The following is a 24,105-nucleotide window of genomic DNA, read 5'->3' as shown; positions in this document are numbered from 1 at the left end:
TCCCACCATCAACAGAACGATCCACTCCAGTATATTTACAGGCTCAGCGCGATGACTTGTGTGTTCTATGAGCAATGAGATCAGATCCGCATGACAGGACACACCTCCTGCTGCTTCACTCTGCAGCCTCTGCGCTCTGCTCGGCGATAATCCGGATTATCGCCGAGCAGAGCGCAGAGGCTGCAGAGTGAAGCAGCAGGAGGTGTGTCCTGTCATGCGGATCTGATCTCATTGCTCATAGAACACACAAGTCATCGCGCTGAGCCTGTAAATATACTGGAGTGGATCGTTCTGTTGATGGTGGGAGATACTATTGGGAAACCACTTCTATAGGCTATTTATTAGCCTCCTTGAGGTAAGGGGCTAGCACGCTTATTTTCTGGTCACCGTGGAGGATCTGGCTGACTGCAATCACAACTACTCTGCATGTCACATTAAACCAGAGCACAGATGCACTTTATGAACTTTATTTATTAGCCACTGGATTTTTTCACTTTTGCACGATTTGTGCACTGGATACTGACTTTTATCCTATAGTCTTATTGGTACTTTTTTTACACAGGGATTCTCGTGTGGATTTTATATTTTTATATTTGTATATATATAATATTTTTTCACTTTTTTGCATTTTTTTGAATTGTTTTTTATCCACGGATTCACTCACCTTTACTTGCATCAATTGCATCATTTTTGTGGACAGTTATAGATTGGATATATATTTATTTATTTATTTGCTTAGTTGCACATTGCACTATCTATGGATGAAGCACTGTTTGGATTATTATTACTTGAAGGATTTATTATATACACAGTTTGAAGTTTGTTATCTATTGACTACTGTGCTGTCACTAGCACATTGGTCACATATTATTTTTCATTATATTTTTTTCACTCTCAATATCCTCCACTTTATGGTTATTTTTGTTGGATGGTATTTCGGTCTAAGAGTGATACACTGCTAATCAGTACCAGGAGGCAGAGTTTATTACATTACTATATTAGTGATTGTTTGTTGCAAGCGCCACCTCATCCCCCATTTTATCATTTACTGTCAGTGTGTGAGCACTATTGGTGGTGGCTGCTGCATTTGATTATATATTTTAATTATTTGGTTTATCTTGGCTAGGTTGGTTTGCGCATTAGTTCCCCCCTTATTTCATGCTCTCTTTTTGGCTCAACGGGATCCTCGACAGTTTTCTCGTCGAAAAATGTACACACGACCGGTTTCCTCGGCAAAAAAAAAAATCCCAGCAAGTTTCTTGCTGTTTTTTGCCGAGAAACTCGGTCGTGTGTACGAGGCCTAATATAATGTTGTTACAACTTCCTATTAAAACACTTGGAACAGGGACAATCGTACTTGTTGCTGCTTGTTATGCCAATCTGCATGTTTGCCTTCTTTTCTTTATTGTCTTCTCCACCACCCCCTAATTTTCATATTATCCATAGTTTATTAAATGTTTTTGGTATACAGTATATGAAAAATTGATCTTTTGTTGAACAGTGTACTGCCCAAGTCAATTGACTAAAGCGGAGTTCCACCCATTTTTTAAGTTTATTAAAAGTCAACAGCTACAAAAAGCATAGCTGTTGACTTTTAATAAACCGACACTCACCTGTACCACGGTCCAGCGATGCGGCCGCATGGCAGCCCCGCTCCTCTCCCCCCTCCTTAGCGCTATCATATCTACTGTGGGCACCCAGCCTTGACAGATTACAGCTTCATGGCCGGGCATGCACTGCGCATGAGCGAGCCACGCTGCACTCGGCCATTGGCCAGCGATCCTCTGGGACCTGTATTGTGTCCCAGAAGATTGCTGGCAGGGAGGGGCCGCCTAGGGAGAGAGGAGGAGTCACCTAGGCGGCCGAGGACCCAGAAGGAGGAAGTGGGACAGGAAGTCCCACTAAAAAGAGGACACCCCCCCCCCCCCAAAAAAAAATACATGCCAAATGTGGCATGTCAGGAGTGCTTAAAGCAGAAGTTCCACTTTTGGGTGGAACACCACTTTAATGTCAATCAAATTATTGTTGGCTGCACTTTCGATGTAGCAGAAATAAAAGTTATATTAAAAAGAAAAGAAGAATGATTAGGTGGTTAGAGAAAAAGCAGATTCCGTTGTAGCAGTTGGTTTTAGAAAATGCTGGTAAGGCCTAGATAAGTATCTCTAAAGTAGCAGCATATATTGATCTACAATAAGGTTTGCGATACATCAAGTTCATCTGCAGTGGATTGTTTTCTTCTCTTCAACCAAACAAGTTCAAAACAAGTCAGCATCATTGTCCAATAACTGTACTTATGACATCATTAAATTAAAATGAGACGGGACCAAATGCAACAACATTGTTAACCAAGTTTATTAGTCGTTGTAGATTTACGTAATATAGGCCACTGTTCTCCAGTTCCATTAAAAACATAAGTGGTGGGTGAGCATGGAGGAGAACATTTTAATTCTAAACTTGGCATGCTGCATTTTTGGAAACTGATTGTTTTTCCCACACTCATATGACAAATGTAGAGCTGCCCTCTTTCATATCAAGATATAGCATAGGAATATCAGAAAGTGGTGATCCGGAAAGCGTAAAAAAACATTCACTTAAAGAGCTAATAGCTTTGTTTAGGCTAAAAGGTGATTTGGTAATTGGACTCTCAAGTTCGGTTTGCCCTTGGAGTTCAGATAACTTTCTGTTCAGTTGCCTTGGTGATCATCTCCCATCATTGCTACTAATAATGTCTCAGTTGTGGAAATCATGGCTATCATGCATTGCTTCTGGAATGGACGATGAGCACTTTATAGCTTATGTCCTAGATCGGCCCAACACAACACTATTAAAGTAAATAATAAATAAGTGAAGCCCTATCTCACCAAGTGTCCTGACCCCACAGGGTATATAATAACAAATTACTCTAATCAGTGGTTAATTAATAATCCCCACATATAAGTGACAATATAAATGTTGACCCCGAAAATGGGTCTCAGGTGACTGTATAAATCAAAATGCTAAAATATGCTTTCAAAACAATTAAACTACCAAAGTGTCCATTATAACCATTTAGCGATGAAAAGTGATAATATATATTCAAAAATAAACCATCCAGTCCATTTAATTAGTGCACATGGTGAAAGATCCCCTGATAATTGTGTGCTACCAAGCAAATCAGAAGTGCCCTCCACCAGTCACATTATGCACTCACCTCCCGAGGAGACCCTAAATGCACCTTCCACTTAGGGGTGTCTGTAACTTCCCTGTTGGTTCATGGACTCCTGTTCCCTTGTATGGTATCCCTCATACATGTATGTCATGAGAGTAAGGGGAAAACTGACATAGGGGGTTATTTATGAAAGGCAAATCCACTTTGCACTGCAAGTGCAAACTACAAGTGCAAAGTGCACTTGAAATTGCACTGAAAATGCACTTGGAAGTGGAGTTGCTGTAGATCCGAGGGGGACATGCAAGGAAAGTAAAAAACAGTATTTTATCTTGCACATGATTGAATGATAAAATCAGCAGAGCTTCCCCTCATTTCAGATCTACCCCTCAGATTTACAGTGACTGCACTTCCAAGTGCACTTTCAGTGCAATTTCAAGTGCACTTTGAACTTGTAGTTTGCACTTGTAGTGCAAAGTGGATTTGCCTTTCGTAAATAACCCCCATAGTGTTTCTCTGCATAAAAACATCTGTCTTTTATTCGAAATAAAAGGTTACACTTATATTTGCAGGTACACTAACCCTGGTGCACACAATAAGGAGGAAAAGCTCCCCTTCAGATCACTAAAGCATTTGCAGATCCTCAGCCCTGTGTTCACCAGTGGCTGGCTGGCTCCTGATTGTACGCGATGACGTCACAGGCGTCCCCCTACATCACTATTAAAAACTTCTGTTAAATGAGCTTAAAAATATTTAGCCTTTGAAAAAACCCACTCCTAATTTCATACTACATAGTTCTTGCAGCAGTGACATATATCTGTTTATCCCATTTCAGATTTCAAATAAGCCGAGGGCGGTACTGAGACTGTTGGTTTTATCGTTTACACTGATTTTGACTTACTACTTCTTTAAACCGCATTACTCCCAAAATCCCCTATGCTAATGGCAATTATCCAACACACAATCAGATTTGCGTTTAAACATTGTCACTGACTTAATATAAATAAAGTAAGTCAAAAAGTGTTTGTGGATTTTTTTCTTCGTTTTTGTGAGTTGCCTTGGCATTGGGTTACAAGTATATGCTATCCAAAATTCCATTCTCACTCCTTCGTTGCGGCCCACATTGAAATTGAAATAGGCTCAAGCTGTTCTCAAGTTCCTATTAGCTAAACTTTCCCATGTAATTTTGCATCTCAGTACTTCAGGAATTGTTTTTAGGGCTAGTTTACAGTCTCTCGGTTAAGTTGTTTTGATGTGTACAGACCAAAGCAGGCTTAAAGCCTCAACATTTTTTTTACCTTAATGAATTGCCTGCATTAAGTTAAAAAACGAGCCAGTGTTTGTATCGCACCCTCACCGAGCTTTATACTTACCTGAGTCCTATCTCGATCTAGAGCTGTGCCTGTCTGCACGGCAGTGGCTCTCTACTCTCTCTCTATGCTAACAGAGGCAGCAGTCAAAGCCATTGGCTCCTGCTGCTCTCAATCAAATCCTGTGAGCGGGAAACGGGGATGTGGGATGAGCCATGCTGTCAATTGCAATAGGCACACACAGCCTGGTTTAGGAGTGAGCCCACACGTCTGCCCCCATAGCAAGTGGTTTGCTATGGTGGCAATTACACAAAGGAAGGAGCCGACAGAGCCAGCAAAGGACCCCAAAAGAGAAGTTTCGGGGACAATCTGTGCAACAGAAACACAGAGCAAGTATGTATAACATGGTTGTTATTTTAATTTAAAAAAATTACCTCTATATACTATACACTTTAATGCAAAAGCACATTTTCCCTGTTCACATTACAATGTTGTGCTGAGGTGGATTGAGGTCAGTTGATTAAAAATGCAGACACGCTGCATTTTTCTGCAATTATATTATTTATAAGTGTTATTTTTTTCTAGTGCCCTTCAAAATCAATTGCATTGTGAGAGTGGGATGGGCATTGACATGGTCCCATACTACAGCCCTTGTATTCTTTTTTTTCACTGTGCAACTCACTGTACCGCATGTCATTGCGCTGCAGTGCTTAAAAACATATTAAGATGCATAGACTTGAATGAAGTATCATTTTGTGACAATTCAAAAAGTTAAAAAAAAGGTAAACAGTGACGTGCATTGTAACATTGCAATGCACCACCTCTACAAAACGATTACCAGCCCAAACATATTTTACATGAGGGCTACTGTAAACAAGTCCTAAAGGTGTATTTTCACTTTTGCAGTTCAACGTTAGAAAACCCCACCGTATGGTTGTTATGTGTTCCCATCCACACAGCACCTTAAAAAAAAAGTCTTATCTTTGTTAGGAGAAGGCATCATGGCATCTTTTCCTTAACCACTTCAGACTCATCCACAGCAAGAGACTTGCTCATGATTTTATTCATTAATTCCGTCTCTACTTTGGTTTCACATCATTTGTGGTATTTTGAATGTTATTTTATGTATTTATCATTTACTTCATTGTATTAATTATTTTACGTATCTAATTTAATTGAAAATATAAAACGTACCCACCCCTGCCCATCCCTATCCCCTAATGGTTTGTCCCTTGCTTTACTTTTAGTCTTCTTTAATTACCCACTGTCTACTATTATTTTTCACAAATATTGCTCCGTTAATTTAAAATCTTTCCACTGTCTCCATCTCTTATTGTGTATATTGAGTTGGCCCTTGTCACAACTACATAGGTATTCCAGTTTATTGTAGTTTTCCACCCTTTCGAACCATTCTTTTATGTCTGGTTTCCTTGTACTTAGCCAGTTTTTTGGTATTTGGTATCAGTCATTTGTGGCATTTATCAATGGTGGAATTAATGTTTTCTTATAACTAATATTTGATTCTTTTGATTCGTGAAACAGGCAAGACTGCAGACATTTCTGAACAAGTTCAGAGTAACTTTATAAGCACAGGACTTGCTTAGCCTCTTCTCATTAACATACAAAAGAGAAGCCATGCTTCTAAATCTTGAATTCTTTGTTAGGACGGATAGTGTTCAAATCTAGTTCACAATTGCTATTGAGATCTACCTGCACAGTACAGATGGAATTAATTATGGCAAACACAGCTCCCCAACCCCCTCGTAAATAAAGAGAACTATTTGTGAAGTTGCCAGAATTGAGCTTCTGAAACGGTAAAAAGTTTTTCTAAATTTTTGTTTTTCATTTTATGTATTTACTGCATAAGCTTATCAACCTGTAACAGCGGAGAACAATACTAATTCTAACCGACTTTTTCTTTAACTACTACCACCTTTACAAGGATATTAGTTTTAATTGTGCGTGCCATATATACTGTAAAATTGAAGCATATGTGTTCGGAAATAGTATTTCCTAAAAAAAAAAATATATATATATTTTATTAACTTTACTAAATTGAAAACAATGCACATTTCCAACAAAAGCAAAAGAAAGTTTACTAGTTATATACAGTGGATACTAGTTTATAAAGTCGAAGAAACACTGGTCCATCCAGTGTATGTGTGCACAATTTTTATTCCTCAGCAATTCTTATCTAAATGTTTTTTTAAGTTGTTGACACTCTCGGGGAGAGAGTTCCACATTATAAGTGCTGCAACATTAAAGAACCCTCTCCATCATCTAATGCTGGCCATACACTATAGGAAAAATCGGCCGAAATTCGGTCATTTAGACAGTTTGCTCGTTTTTTCTCGTTAATGGGCACAAAACTGAAAAAACTAAGGACAAGTTTGGAAATTTTCTGCCGAAAGAACGATAAATTGAAAGGTTAATGTGTGTAATATATATATATATATATATATTCATTTATGTCCACTGAACAATTTATCGGTCATAACATGATGGCACTATCGTTTGCGCTCACAGCCGAATGTTCGTTTTTTGAAAATGGGTTCGGCCGATTTTTCGAATAGTGTATGGCCAGCATTAGGCTAAACCTCCCTTCTTCTAACCTCAAATTGTAGTAGTTAGATTTAGGAAAACTACAAACTCCATTGCTACACCACCTTCTTTTTTTTTTTTTTTTTTTAAGATTTCTTTATTAATTTTTTTCCAACATTACAAACAAATAAATAAATACACATTATTTAAAAAGACACAAGTAATACAAACACACATACACGGTCTCAATATTGCCCCTTCATAAAATGTAGCTAATATTTATACTAATTGCTATTCTTATAGTGACATATCCCCTTATCTCATACACATCATCCCCAGTCCTATATCTTCCGACTTCTCCAACTAAATTAGACACAATGTCGGGAAATAATAGGCTCGAGAGAGATAGGGACTAGAGAAAGAGGGGCAAGACAGGGCCACTTTCTAGACTATATTTATTGGTTGTCTTCCAGTCCAACAAACTTAAATCTAGGCTACTGAATTTAATCTTTTTGCTTGTAAGGGGATTTACATTTAGAAAATCTTATGTAACTTGCCACCTATGAGAGCATGATACAATCCACCAACAGCATCACAACATCATATATTTTGGGGTATATACTGTATATAACCATAACTGTTCTCCAGCAATGCTTGTCTCTTTCCTTTCACCATGTGTCTGCCTATGAGACTATAGCAGCTGTTGTTTCTCTACAAACCTTCTCTAACAATTCATTTTTAAGTAAAATAGCTCCTGTGGAATGCATTGAGTAAATGAGCAGTATTTTATAACAGGAGCTAATGTCTCCACAATATGAAGACTATTTGTAAGCCAGATATTTCCTCCACGTTTGACAGATAGATCAATAACTGTTTGCAGTTTCCAGATAGCTTTCTAGATCTGTGTCCAAGGTCTCACTGACTACTGATGGAACACAGAAGTTTAAAAAATGAAGGGAATTACAAAGCACGGTCAGATTTTTTCATGTGCTTTGTAAATGCCACTGTGAATCCATAGCTTGCAGGGAACAGCTGTTTAAAAACACATTATTGTGGCTTCAGAATATACTGTACATGCTTTCAACACTGCACAATAGACTGCTTTTTATTAAATTCCGTAAATAAGTGTGGCTAGACATACAGAATAGGAAACAGAGCTCAATGGGTAAAATCTGGAATAATACATACGATGTTCTGTTCATATCATTAGAATTGGTTTAAATAATAATAATAGTAATGTGTGTCAGAACATAAAGTGCATATCAAGCCAAAAAAAAACTTTTTTTTTTTTCAGTTTTTGGTAAAGTAGGGTACAATTGGAACTCATTTTGGATTTTTAATGCTATCTAGTGCTTTAACAGGCTAAGTTAACATAGGAGTTGAGACTCAAACGGCACTGAATGTCTGTTTTGTTTGGGGGGGAGGAATACAATGAAAACAGCCCTGCTGTAGCATTCTGCAAATGCATGTCAAATGCCTAGTAGCTTTTTAGAAGGATCATGATTCCAAAAATTTGCTTTTAAAAACGTAATTTCCAAAAATTAGTTCTCTTTTATTAACCCTCCCGAAGTAGGCACATGTCATTCTGGTCTAGGCCAGAATGACATGTGCCTGATTTTGCATCCTCCTAGGACACTTAGGCCCCGTACACACGACCGGATCGATCCGCTGTGATTTTGATCTGATGGTGTGTACAGCCATCAGATCAAAATCCGCCAGAGGATTTATCCGCTGGAAACGGTCCGGCGGACCGTTTCCAGCGGAAATCCTCTCGTGTGTACAAGGCCTTACAACCCATCTCCTTTCAGGATCAAGCACATAGAATGGTCATGGGTTGGACCCACCATGTCATCATTAGGTCTGGACCCAGCATGGCTGAAGCCATCTCCCAGAAGGCTTCAGGATCAAGCACATAGAATGGTCATGGGTTGGACCCACCATGTCATCATTAGGTCTGAACCCACCATGCCTGAAGCCATCTCCCAGAAGGCTTCAGGATCAAGCACATAGAATGGTCATTGGTTAGACCCACCATGTCAAGGTTGGACCCACCTGCCATGGAAAAGGCAGCCAGCTGAAGACAACCAAGATGGCAACATTGGACATAGTGCATGTCACTTAAACAAGCAGATCACTATGCATCAGTATGTGTTTTGAAGAGAACCCAGTAGAACAGGTAAGAGGAAAAAAAACATGGAGGGCAGTTGAGTACCACTTTAAATAGGAGCATTTGTGAAGCTTTGTAATTTGTAACATCTGCCAAATGTTGCAGGAAAGGTCAAAATAAGGATGAAAACCCCAAAAGTGCTACTGTACGTAATAGGCCATTGGCTTATTATGTAAACAATCATTTGCTTTGTAAAGTGATTGGGAAGCTTTATTAATATGAACATTTTATATATATATATATATATATATATATATATATATATATATATATATATTCACACATGAAAAAGACCTTGGTGAGATTTTCCCGTCTCTTCCTGTCCTGTTGGCATTGATTTCACCAGAACAAAAGTAAGGGAAAATCCGCAACAGGGACACAGATAGTAATAAAAATCTGACAGGGGTTCTAGCCTTCCCCATTTCTACTAAAGAAAGACATAAATTCTGTCTTTAAATCATTGTCATTTGGACAAGAAGTGAGGGTTATCCAACAGGAATTGTGTGATGACAGGCTGTTGTCAGAAAGTCTGACTATTTGTATGCTCCATCGGACAAATTGTTGTTGGATATTTCGTGGACAAATGTGAGATAAAATTGTCTGCCAACAAATGTGTGTTGTCAGATTATCCGATCGTGTGTACACAAGTCCATTGGACAAAACTCCAAAGTATAAGCACGCATGCTTGGAAACAAGGCTCACCATAACACAACATTAGCAGACGTTTCCCAAGGGTGGCGCTAAAGAGCTAAAGAAAACACATAGTTTTGTGATTGTTGGCTGATAATTCTTTGCTGTTTGTATGAAACATAAGTTCATGGCCAAAAGTCTGAGGCTTTGTCCACAGAAAGTCAGATCGTGTGTACGAGGCTTTAGTCTCCACCAAGGAGCCCTGGAGAGAAGAGCTGACAAGGGTTCTAACCTTTCCTCACTCCATCCAAAGCTACAAAAAAATACGGCTTGTGATTTAACATACACTTTAACAATTGCCTTTATACCCTGCAATTTTATTAACGCTACTAAAAATGAGAAACTACACTAAAAATGTAAACATCTCTGTATTTGAGTACAGGAAAAAAATGTTCAGAAGCAAGAAAAATCAGTAATGTTGCTGGCTGGTTAACTGTTTAACCATGCTGGGAAAATCTGGACAATCTACTCCAAAAGGAAGCATTTAAAAAGAGAATTTTCCAAATTGAGGTGATGCCACTAATTTACTAAATGAGTAGAGAATGTTCACTTAGATCAGTGAATAAATTGAAGCCAGTTTTATTTTACCCAGTCATATGCAGGGGAATTTCAAAAATAGGAGTTTGCTTCGTATGTGTTTAGGTGATTGAAGTGAACACAGCTTTACATTTCTTACTAATGTGAATCAACATTCATTTTGCCAAGTAAACATTAGATATGTGCATTCCCGTTCGTACGAATGTTATTTTCGTACGAAAATGTTCATTTTCGTACCCGCAGAATAATGTGTACATACGAAAAAATTAAAGCACCAAAATACGAAAACAACGGGATTACGAATGAGCTGCATAACGAACACGAACGAACGATCTGACGAAAATACGACAAAACGAAAACGGCAAAAGAACGAAAATTACATCTATAACAAAAGATTTGCATTCTGTATCCTGTTTGAATCCCCTCTCTGCTCGTATCCTCAGCCGCATGTCCACATGACACCTACAACAAAACATTTGCATTCTGTATTTTGTTTGAATCCCCTCTCTGTTCGTATCCTCAGCCATATGTTCACACGACATCCACAACAAAAGATTTGCATTCTGTATGCTGTTTGAATCCCCTCTCTGCTCGTATGCTCAGCCGTATGTTTACACGACATCCACAACAAAAGATTTGCACTCTGTATCTTGTTTGAATCCCTTCTCTGTTCGCACCCTCAGTCGTATGCTCATATGACATCCACAACAAAAGACCTGCACTCTGCATTTTGTTTGAATCCTTTCCCTGTTCACATCCCCAGTCGCATGCTCACACGACATCCACAACAAAAGATTTGCATTCTGTATCCTGTTTGAATCCCCTCTCTGTTCGTATCCTCAGCCGTATGTTCACACGACATCCACAACAAAAGATTTGCATTCTGTATCCTGTTTGAATCCCCTCTCTGCTCGCACCCTCAGTCGTATGTTCACACGACATCCACAACAAAAGACCCGCACCCTGTATTTTGAATTCCTTTTTTCTGTTCGTATTTTGGATTCAACAGAATGCAAATCTTTTGCCACAGATGTCTCACGAACACACGACCGAAAACACCAAAAGAAAAAGGACCCAACATACAGAATGCAAATCCCTTGCCACAGATGTAATTTTCGTTTTTTTGAATGGGCAGTGAGTGTAGTTAGTAAAGCAGCTTCTCTTTTGTGCTGAGTAGTACAGTAAAGCCAAATAAACTTTTCTGTGGATTTTCATCTGAAGGGAGATCAGTTGGCCAGACTTTTGAACCCAAAAATGGTTTTCTGATGGAGTTTAAAAACGAACAAATTTTCTGAGAACGAACAAAAAACGTTAAAAAAGTCTGACCAAGTGTATGGGGCTTAACAATCGTTAATATGGATGAGCCGCGTGTTGAAAGTGCCGCGAATCCCGCAATATATTTACGAAAGTACAAAATGACGAAAATCCTTTTTCTGTTCGTATCTTCAGTCGCATGCCCACATGACATCCACAACAAATTGTCATAGATGTCACACGAACACACGACCGAAAACACGAACAGAAAAAGGAATCCAAAACACAGAATGCAAATCATTGACGAAAATTCACGAAAATTATTGTCTAACAAGTAACGAACATGAATTAAACAGAATAACGAACCATCCCGCATGTACGAAAATAAAACGGTAACGAAAATACGAAACGATCGGAATATGAAAAAATCTCGTCGTACGAAAAACGAACGGGAACGAACAGGAAAACGGGCGTCTTACGAAAAACGAACAGAAACGAACCTACGGAACGATACGAAACAGAACAAAAAAAAACGAAAAAAAATTCTGTGCACATGTCTAGTAAACATCCTTTAGCAGACCATTTTTCATGTCATGGAAAAACCTATGTTTTTCTCTACGTGATTCTTGTCAAACCTGCCTTGCATACACACGATCGTGAAAAAAAAATGCTTGAGCAAAGCGCGGTGACGTACAACACATACAACGGCACTATAAAGGGGAAGTTCCATTCGGGTGGCGCCACCCGAATGGGGTGCTTTTGCTGGTTTTGTGTTAGTAAAAGTTTGGTGAGAGACGATTTGCGCTTTTCAGTCTTCATTCTTTTCAGTCTGTTACAGCGTGACAAATGTTCTATCTCCATTACAAATGCTAGTTTTACCAGAACAAGTGCTCCCGTATCATAACTTGCTTCTGAGCATGCGTGTTTTTTGCCGTCGTTAAAGCCTACACATGACCGTTTTTCACGACGTGAAAAACAACAACGTGAAAAACGACGAAAAAAATTAGAGCATGTTCTAAATTTTTAATGCCCATTTTTTACATCTAGAAAAATACTCTGGAGCCTACACACGATCGTTTTTAATGACCAATTTAAAAAATGGCATTTTTATCATGAAAAACGGTCGTGTGTACGCGGCATTAGAAGCTCTGCTATCATGAAAGGTGATGATTAGACTTTGCAACTCAATAATAAACGATTGTCTCATATTCAGTGTATATTATATTCCTTATCTAACATGTTCAGTATAGTATAACCTTACAATTTTCAAACAACATGCCTCTTGTTTTTGTAAACAGCGGGAGCGTAAGAGGAACAGAACGACAGGATATATTACATTTCCTGTGTACTTCAATGAATTTCGGATGAGTGCAGTATGTCCATTGTCCACAACCTCCAGCCCTTATTCAGCCACTTCCTGTTTACATGTGCTCCAGCATCAGCCCCACATCATTGATCAGCTTTGGTTTACCAAAAGTAACAATGGTGGACCATGCCTGTGCATGGTCAGCACAGCCATTTGTATTCTCAATCTGGGGCACATGTGAAAGTGTGTTATTTCAGGAGCACAACTGGGATACAGTTTTCACCCATAACAGGAAATGTTTGAAGGACTTCTTGGTAGGATAACCAAGTACCAAGATTCATATTTAAAAACATTGACAACAAAACATGAAATGGATGAATACATTCATCTATCTTAATAAAAACTGATCAAACTTAAAGTGCATTTACACTTTTGCACCCAAATTGGGATAACACCCACTTTACATTTGTTTAATGTCCTCATTCACATAGCATAGCTTAACCGCTTGCCGACCAGCCGCCGTCATTATACTGCAGCAGGTTGGCATGGCTGCCTGAATCGCCGTAGGTGTACGTCGGCTGTTTAAAGAGCGATAGGGGGTGAGTGCCCGTGACGCGATGCCGATGCGCGTGGCCGGTGCTCCGATGTCCGCCGGCCACCCGCGATCACTACACAGAGAGCCAGAATGGAGATCTGTATATGTAACAAATAGATCCCCGCTCTGACAGGGGAGTAGAGAGAGATCTGCTGTTCCTAGTGACCAGGAACAGCGACCTCTCTCTTCCTGCAGTCAGTACACTGCCCCTACAGTTAGAAACATCACCCTAGGGAACACTTAACCCCTTGATCTCCCCCCAGGAGTTAACCCCTTCCCTGCCAAAAAAAAATTGATGACATCTTTTGAAATGACATCAACATATGAAATTTTAGGTATTGGGTTTGGACAGTCTGAAGAGAATCTCTAGCCTTTTACATTTTAATGTATTGTATGTAAGTTAGTGTGGTCATGCCATTCATACATGTAAATAGTCAAATGTGTTTTTATTTACTTTCTTTTCATATCTTGTAATTTACACATATATATATATATATATATATATATATATTATTTTTTGATTATTTATTTTTTTCAAGCAAGTGGTAAGGGGACTAACTGCAGCGTCACGGATACAGAATAGCAATTAGAGAAAGATAACGCAGCAAGCAAGTAAAATGGGAAAGTCACATCAAAAGCTACTTTCAGGCAAACTTTGCAATAATACTTCAGAATGTGTACTTACTGAAAATACACTGTGGTTTGTCTCTAAGAACTATACTCATTTTTCCTTGGATATGTCAGAGCTGAGCTGTTGAATTACTTACATCTTGCTCACTTAATAATCACATGACCTCCTGTGAACACATGTGAATTGCTCAGCTCCTATGCCTGTCACATCATGCCTCTCAGAAGTATTATAAGCATTTCATATAGCATAAGTTTTGGATGAAGATGTTTAAAATGTTGCTAGAAACTTTGCAAGCAAAGCCTTTCGAACTGTAAATATGCATGTAATCTAAAAGAAGCAGATTTGGTCAAATTAAGCACTTTTAACAGAATAGCCAGGATGAAAACGTATCAGATGAATTACACCAGTTACATTAGTAACCACTTCAGCTCTGGAAGGTTTCACCCCCTTCTCAACCAGGCCATTTTTTGCTATTTAGCACTGCACTACTGGTAATTGCATGGTTATGCTACGCTGCATCCAAACAAAATTTGTGTAATTTTTTTTAACACAAATAAAGCTTTCTTTTGGTGGCATTTAATCACCACTGGGTTTTTATTTTTTGCAACATAAATTAAAAAAGACCGAAAAATTAGAAAAAAAATAAAATTTGGGCCAAAATGTACTCTGCTACATGTCTTTGGTAAAAAAAAAAAATCCAAATAAATGTATATTGATTGGTTTGCGTGAAAGTTATAGTGTCTACAAACCATGGGATATATATTGGAATTTTCTTTTTTTATACATTATGAATGGTTGTGATCAGCGACTAGAGATGAGCTGAACACCCTATTAAAGGAGAAGTCCAGCCTAAGCTTATTCGGCTGGGCTTCTCCTATGGGTTACAGGAGTGCAATTCATTTTGCACTCCTGAAGTCCGCTCTCTGCTGACGTCACCAGGATCAGTCCAGGCACTGCTTCATCCTGACTTCGGAAGTCTGGATCCGCCAGGTGCCTGGACTGATGGCTGTCTCAGCCTCTCAGCCGCTCCTCGCCCCTCCACAGCTCAGCGCTCAAATGAGCATGGAGGAGCAGAGCAGGAGAGATGCTGACTGACAGGCAGCAGCTCTCCACTCGAGGAGGTGAGAGAACCGAGCCATCTGTGGTGTTCGATTGTTCGGTTCTCACTGCAGAGGGGGCGGGGGACAGATGCAGTATTGGTCCCATGCTGCATCCACCTAGGTAAGTATGAATATGGGATAAAAAATCACTTACTTCTCTTTTAAGGTCTATGGGACCCAAACTTCAAAAGTCCCCATTTTGAAGGCTTATATGCAAGTTATTGGCCAATAAAAGGATATGGGGGCCTGTGTAATGCCCTGGGGGACATGCACCAATGCAATTTTTTTTTTAAATATGGTTTTTAAAAGAGCAGTGATTTTAATGATGATTAAAGTAAAACAATAAAAAAAATGCCTTTAAATATAGTGCCTGGGGGATCCCCTTAGAACCTATAGAGCCTGCTGCAGTAAAATTGACATTTATTAAGGAAAAAAAAATACGTTTATATTGATTTTCCCTGCAAGCTTTCTTTTGGACAAGCTGGAATTTAGATGCTGGGCATATGGGTGGCAGGGAGTGTATTTTTTATGCAGCAGTTGGGGCAGAAACATTTGCCTGCTATACTCTACAGCTGGTGGTGTTCTCCTGGCAGACGTATTTCAAGGACCTGTGACACCCTTTGCTATACCGTCATCCCTGTCAGTGGAGGCTGCTGAGAGATCATGAAAAATAGCGAGTGAGGTGGAGAAAAATTGTGTCCCTTGTGTGTGGCTTTCAGGTGCTCTTGCCAACAGGCTGAGTGGTGGGAGGTTAAATGCCTTGCAAACATGTGGTACCCAAATGGCTGGTGTTTTTTTGGCAACCCTTGATCTGCTTGCGGCAAAGATTGCAAATTGCAACAGTGCGATCGTCTGCATATAAGCTAAAAATGGCCCACACAGCTAAGCTGTGAGAAGTGGACCAGGGAATAACAGCTCCACAATCTGATGGAATAGGGTAAAAGTGCTCTTTTGTTCCATGATGGCTGCCCCTGGAGGACATCCTGCCTTGTTTGAGTTGTGCCTCCCTATCACTTTCCTCCTCTGCGCTATCCGACACCTAGGTCACGTCAGAGACCTCGTCATCATCTTCCCCTCCACCCTCATCATTACTGGCGCCGACTTGGCAATAGGTTGTGGCTGAGAGAACATGACTGCCAATTTGTTGTTTATCAGTGTTCTCCTCTCTGTGTATGCTCATGTTACCCCCTTTCTCTACCTCAGAGCCAACATCAGAATCAAGTAATGGCTGTGCATCATCAAGGAGCAAGTGGCTGACGCTGTGTTCTAATTAAACAGCTGACTCCTATATATGGCAGGAGTAGCTATGATGGGGGGTTTATTAACCAAATTTTTTAGAAACTGTGGAATTTGTGATTGGATGCACTTGATTTAATGAAAAGTGGTGTTTGGTGCACTTTAAATTGAGGACTGATGCTGACAGAAAAAATAAAAGGGGCAAAAAAAGACAAAAAATAATAAAACAAAACACACAGCAACCAAAAAGCAAAACGCGGCATTGTATAAAGCACTAAATGTTATGTAATGTGAAAGTAATCGTCACTTTGTCCAATCAGGGCTCTGACAGTGTTCTGTGCCCTAATTGCCAATGCAAAGGCTTCATCCAATTAGGGCCCTGGAGTGTACTGTGCAGCATGCAGTGCATTGTTTTCGCGATTGGCTTGCGAACACAAATTTGGGTGTTCAACAAACAGGCGACCAGGCTATCTTCAGGCCGAACAAAAGTTCGGCCTGAACCATTCGCCCAACTCTATCAGCAACTTATACTGGGACTTAAACAGTATTGCGGGCAATCTGACACTAACTGGCACTGGTGGTCATTGAATAACTGCCACTAAAACCAGCAGTGACTTTAATACAGTGATCAGTGCTAATAATACAGTGTCACTGTATTAATGACACTGGCTGGGAAGGTTTTAAATTCTTGGGAACATTTTTGGGAAAAATTACTTTAATGAATTTAAAAAAAAAACTAGCCAGTAAAGTTAGCCCATTTTTTTTTGTATAAATGTAAAAGATTTTACGCCATGAGAATCGTGAGAGAATTGTGATCTTCAATCTAAGCAAAAAAATTGTGATTCTCATTTTGGCCAGAATCGTGCAGCTCTAAATAACCTCTGTTCTCAGCTGCATAAGGGGCTAACAGAGCTAGGAGTGGAGAAACAGCATTACACTGTTCTTCCCAGTGAATGGTTGTGCAAGGGGGTGTGTCAGCACAAGTCTTGGCCATTGGAGGGCAAGCAGGTTGATCTCCCAGCACAGCCTGAAAACGTACCACTCTGGAATAGATGCGCTCTCATGCCCAGAGTGGTCAGTTTGAAATAGGAAAGCATAAACACTAGGTATTTCACACCTAGGAAGCAATACAAAGAAAACAGGATACTTTTTAAGTGCATGGTACAATAGGCATATATCACAAATATGAAATGGTGGGGTAACATATTCTTTAGGGTAGAGGAACATTTTAAATGGAACTGCATGAATTGAGGAATTTGGAGTTGAACTTTTGCAGGGATTTTGAAGTATATAGTAGCAAGCCCACTTCCTTTCAAGGTACCTCTGTGGTTCCTATATTTATTTATGGTAGTACCAACAGTTGGACTTATTCTTAAACTGACTGGGAGACTAGTTTTGTGCACCATTAGCTATAGCTGATTGTGGCTTACAAGCTAAGTAAAGTTTGTGAGATCTGAATCTCAAAAAGTTTAAAACATTCACTCCAGCATGTTAGTGGCCAGTATTTCCATGTAAATTCATGTGTTTCCTGAAAATGACGAAATAGGCATCTATCAACACAATTAGATGGGTTTGCTCCTAAGACAGTAAAGTCAGAGGGGAAAATGTTAGACAGACTATATGACAGATGTGTCATTCCAGTATTTGAGATGTCATGAATTCTGTTTATGTAGGCACACCCTGTGGTACTGCTCTCATTAGCAGAGGTGAATGAGTCACAGTGGTTCATAGTGTCATTGCCCTTAGGTTATACAAACATATATACACATTAGGGTGCAAGGGAGGCAGTCTAAAATGTATTTTGAGTCCAACCTCACAACAATCTTAAGTATGCCGGTATGTTGCTGCTACCTAAAGTAATAGTGTGAATAGTAAAACCAAGTTGCTGTTGGACAGTAGTCCAGCACAACATGCTAGAGTATACTTAGAGCATACCTGTACTATACAATTATCGGAGGGCCACCTAATTCCAAACAATTATCATCCCCGCCTGTAAATAGAGAGAACAAGCATACAACCTCCTGCATCCCAATATATTGCTGAATAGGGAAGATGAATTGCTAAGACACACTAACCCATGCATATTGTATCGCCTGTGTCCACAACACACAGCTGCAGCAAGTTGGTCCATGCAGGCTTTTGTTTCTGCTACAGACCTAAAATCGTAGAGCGCTACTTTTTTTACCATGTATCAAAAAAAAAGGACAGTTCACATATATCCCCTATGGCACCGATATCTTTGATTTTGTTTTTACTTTGCATAAATTCTCTTTAAATGCTAAGGAAACAATCTATAAATCTAGTGTAAGAATTCATGTTTTCCTTGTGGGATGGGGCTTATTTATAAAATATATTCAGTGGAACTGGACTCTACAAATAAATGTATGCTATATTATAGGAAACATCTGGAAAGGTTAATTATGCATAGCATGTACTCTGAAAAAGCTACTTTATTTGTCTTGAATTCTCGTGAAAATATTACTGCATCTCCTGGTATGTGAGGGTGCCTAAGCACTTCTGTGCCTACAGCCCAATAAATGTGAATCTGCAGTGTGAGATCTAAGGCAGTGCTGCTTTTAACATGGCTGTAAAGGCTCAATGGGCCAGATTCACGTAGGGCAGCGGCGGCGTAACGTATCATAGATACGTATCATAGATACGTTACACCACAGCAATTTTTCATCGCAAGTGCCTGATTCACCAAGCACTTGCGATGAAAACCTACGCCGGCGGCCTCCGGCGCAAGGCGGCCTCCGGCGCAAGGCGGGCCAATTTAAATGGGCGTGTGCCATTTAAATTAGGCGCGCTCCCACGCCGGACCTACCGCGCATGCTCCGTTTCCGAACTCCCGCCGTGCATTGCGCGCCGTGACGTCATTTTTTCGAACGCCGACGCGCGTAGCGTAATTTCGTATTCCCGGACGGCTTATGCAAACGACGTTATTTTTTAAATTTCGACGCAGGAATGACGACCATACTTTATACAGCAATACGATTGCTGAAAAACGATTACAAAAAAAACGACTAACTTTGCGACGGGAAACTAGACTAGCGGCGACCTAGCGAACGTGAAAAACCGTCGGGAATCGCCGTAACTCCTAATTTGCATACCCGACACTGGTTTACGACGCAAACTCCCCCCAGCGGCGGCCGCGGTATTGCATCTTAAGATCCGACAGTGTAAAACAATTACACCTGTCGGATCTTATGGCTATCTATGCGTAACTGATACTATGAATCAGTCGCATAGATAGAAACAGAGATAAGACGGCGTATCAGCAGATACGCCGTCGTATCTCCACTGTGAATCTGGCCCAATGTTTTTTACCTTCATGCATTTAATGCATGGAAGTAAAAAGAAAACTCTGTTCAACAGCTCCCTGTAATATTCTCCCGAGCCCCATCTCAATCCAGCGATATGCACAAGAGTCTCAACTCTCCTGGGACTCTCCCTCCTCATTGGTTGCCACTGCTGTCAGTCACAGCCAGTGAGTCAATAAGGAGAGAGGGGGGGCACGAATGGACACACAGAGCCGTGGCTAGGCAACAAGCCTGCTTGGGTGCCTCCATTGCAAGCGGCTTGCTCTGGTGGCACTCGGCGGGAGGGAGGATCCAGGAGCGCTGGCGGGTGACCCAAAAAAGGAGGGTCGGGGCTGCTCTGTGAAAAAAACACTGCACAAAGCAGGTAAGTATGTTTGTTTTTTTTGGTTTTATTTAAAGAAAGCTTTTAGAACCACTTTAAGTGCTGGTATAATCAGATTTGGAGTGGGAATCAATGGTGTCAATACTGTGCTGCTTGCTGTTCTTCTTCCAAGGAAGCTCTGACATGAGAAAGGAAAGAACTGCTTTTACTAAAATGGCAACTTTCATACAGAGACACAGCACAAAATAGGTAATGCTAAGCCAGCAGTGGGGAAATATTAGCTTTAGGGAGACCCCAGGCAATCCTGGTGACTAGTCCTTTGCATTCTGCCTGCCATTTTTGGGCAAAGTGTCCAGAGTTCAACTCCTCTTTAAAGGAATTCTGTCACCAAGGTACAAATCTGTCTATAAATCAGCAATTTCATGACACTTCTCTGTAGATCCTGTATGTATGTTGACAGCATAACTGACCTGACCTGTCCTGCATTTGGGACAAGGCTAAATGTAGGTTGGTATGCATGAAACAAAGCTGACCACACATGTCCATATAAAAGCAAGTGATACATTTCTTTGGAGAATTAGTTGTGTCAATCGGAACAGAAATCTTTACTATGATGTACAATGTACCTTCAACCATAAGCTGATCAATACCTTTCTCATGGAATTAAAGCTTATATTGCAAATTTGGCATGTTCATTCATTAACCCCATTGATAGGAGGATTGCAGAAGGTCCCACTGGTGAGCGAGTTGTTAATTTGTAGTTCTCCCTAATACCCTTGTTTCAACATAGGAAGGCAAGTGTCTGACAAGACTTATACATTTTCTGTATTAAAGAGCCTTATGACGGTGATACACACTGTATGCAACTAGCTTAATATAACAAAATCAAGCATCATGTAGGAGAAAAAGACAGTTGGGCTACGGAACAACCTTATCAAGCTTTGAGCCAACTAGATTTTTCAGTATGCAGAAATATATTTTTGAACTGATCTGTGTCCTGTCCCTAGGAAACAAATAATGATTATTTGATCGTGTGCACACTTTAGAAATTGTAATACAAATAAAGAGGAGTAATAGTTCTGACAGTCAGGGCCGCCATCAGGGGGGTACAGGAAGTACACCTGTAAGGGGCCCGGAGGTCCCCAGGTGCCAGGATGACACCCCCCCTTTTTTTTTAGGGGTCCGGAGGTCACCAGGGGCCCGGAGGCCCACAGGGCCCCAGGTGGCAATTCCCCCTTTTTTTTATATATATAAAAAAAAAATTTTTGAATATATTTTTATTTTATTTTTTATTAAAGGGACAATTTTTTTTTAGAGGTCCGGAGGTCCCCCCAGATGGCAACCCCCCCTTTTTTTTAAAATAAAAATATATATATATTTTTTCTAATATATTTTTAGTTTATTTTTTATTAAAGGGCCAATATATATATTTTTTAGGGGTACGGGGGTCTCCATGGGCCCGGAGATCCCCAGGGCCCGGATGACAACCCCCCTTTTTTTATAAAAAAAAAATGTTTTATATCTTTTTTTATTTCATATATATATATATATATATATATATATATATATATATATATATATATATATATATATATATATATAATTATTATTAAAGGGCACAGAGGTCCCCAGGGCCCCGGATGCCAACCCTCCTTTTTTTATAATTTTTTTTAATTTGTTTTATATTATTTTATTTCTTTTTTTTTATTATTTCTTTTTTATATATATATATATATATATATATATATATATATATATATATATATATATATATATATATATATATATATATATTTATTATTATTATTATTATTATTATTATTATTATTATTAAAGGGCTCAGAGGTCCCCAGGGCCCCATGTGGCAAACTCCCTTTTTTTTATAAATGTTTATTTTTGTTTATATATTTTTTTATTATTATTATTAAAGGGCCCAGGATGTCAACCCCCCCTTTTTTTTTTATAAATGTAAATTTTTTTTTTTTTGTATATATATATATATATATATATATATATATATATATATATATTTTTTTTTTTTTAATTATTATTATTATTATTAAAGGGCCCAGAGGTCCCCAGGGCCCCGGATGGCTACCCCCCTTTTTTATATATATATTTCTTTATTTCTTTTTTTTTTGTAAAAAATGGGCCCCATAATTCCTGATGGCGGCCCTGCTGACAGTCAATAGTGTTCAAATCCTGCCAACCCCTTTAAGGAATGAATAGCAATAGCAGAATATAAATGGTCTCTAAAAAGAGATGATGGAAATGGACAGGTTTATGGCATAAAATGAGAGCACAAAATGTGTCTTCTAATCACTTTCTAATCCTTATTTAACCTTTGCATTATTGGAGCTGCTAGACAAATGACTTACTTAATTTCCAAAGACAGCTTGTCATATTAATTAGAAATAATTACAATACACAAGCATGATAGTTCACACTGACTACATGAGAAAGGTAAATTAATTTTATCCTCTTGTTGTTTATTAAATAGTTCTAACTAACTAATGATATGCTTGGGTCCAAGCCAACAACCAGTGTAACCTCAGGGCTTAAAAAAAAAAAAGAAAAAAAAAAGGCTTTTTTTTTTCCATAGATAATAGGTGGGGTTGTTTTCTTTTTTTCAATGGTCTGTTTTTTCCACAGGGATTCATGCCAAAAGTGAAATTCTGCATGTACTATGATGTCTTGTGTGCTTTTGTGTTCAGCCATCAAGTGGATATATCAGGTCTGCTGGGGATTCTATTAGGTATTGCCATTTGTCACAGTTTCCTGCATGTCATTTTCTTCAAAAGAACAGCCAGGAGGCAAATAACACTGCATTGGATTATCTCAAAGTATCTTTGGTGCATAATTCTGATGTTTCCTGTTTTGGTCTACAGGAATTTACTATGTATACCTGTGGAAAAGAATAAAAAGCACACACTTCTTATCTCCCCTATGATTTTTTTGCAAGATACACAATTCTGCATAGATTTCCAATTGAGTGCATCCTACATTCTGTAGCCAAGAGAATGAAGAAATATAGCAAATTGTTATAAAAAACACTAAACATCATTTTCCTTTCCTGGTATATACCCATGTCAGCAAATAAAAGTGTGACTCACAAGATCCAAGGACAGCCTAATTTATTAAAACAAACTAATTTCAGACAGAAGATGTTACCTATAACTAGTACAGGCAGCCTGGGAAGGGATCTGTGTCCATATAAATATGTATCAGAAAAGGAAAATTATGGTAAGTATTTGATAAAAAAAAAAAATCCTAGAAAATCCTTATGTCGGTACATATAGGATATATGCCCTGTACACACGATCGGTCAATCCAATGAGAACGGTCTGTTGGATTTTTCCATCAGTTAACCGATGAAAAAAACGATCGTGTCAGAACACGGTGATGTAAAACACAATGACGTGCTGAAAAACTGAAGTTTAATGCTTCCAAGCATGCGTCGACTTGATTCTGAGCATTTTTAGGTTTTCATCAGTACATTTTAAAACAAGTTTCAACATTTTTAACCGATGGATAAATAACCGATGGGGCCTACACACGATCGGTTTGGTCTGATGGAAACGGTCCATCAGACTGTTCTCATCGGATTGACAGATCGTGTGTACGCGGCAATAGAGTATCAATAACTATTCAACAAAGGCAGGGTGCTGACACTATCCAATGTTTTACAGTATACATTATCAACAAATGAAGTAAGAACAGAAGCACCAAAGCGAGCATTAGCCAAACCTGCCACATCCATTTTATAGCACAAAATAAAAGTACTCTGCAAATAGCATTGGAACCCTGGTAAGTTGTAGAGGAATACAGACTCTAAGTACCACCCTGTCTCTTGATGTGCAAAATTGCCATTGAATAGTCCATCTTCAATATGATCTTTTGATCTAACAGGACAGGCTCGAAAGCCATCTGACCCAGAAAAGCTGCTGTCAA

This window comes from Rana temporaria, chromosome 1 (genome assembly GCF_905171775.1).
Source record: "Rana temporaria chromosome 1, aRanTem1.1, whole genome shotgun sequence".
NCBI classification, from domain to species: domain Eukaryota; kingdom Metazoa; phylum Chordata; class Amphibia; order Anura; family Ranidae; genus Rana; species Rana temporaria.
Note: the sequence above shows the minus strand (reverse complement) of the source record.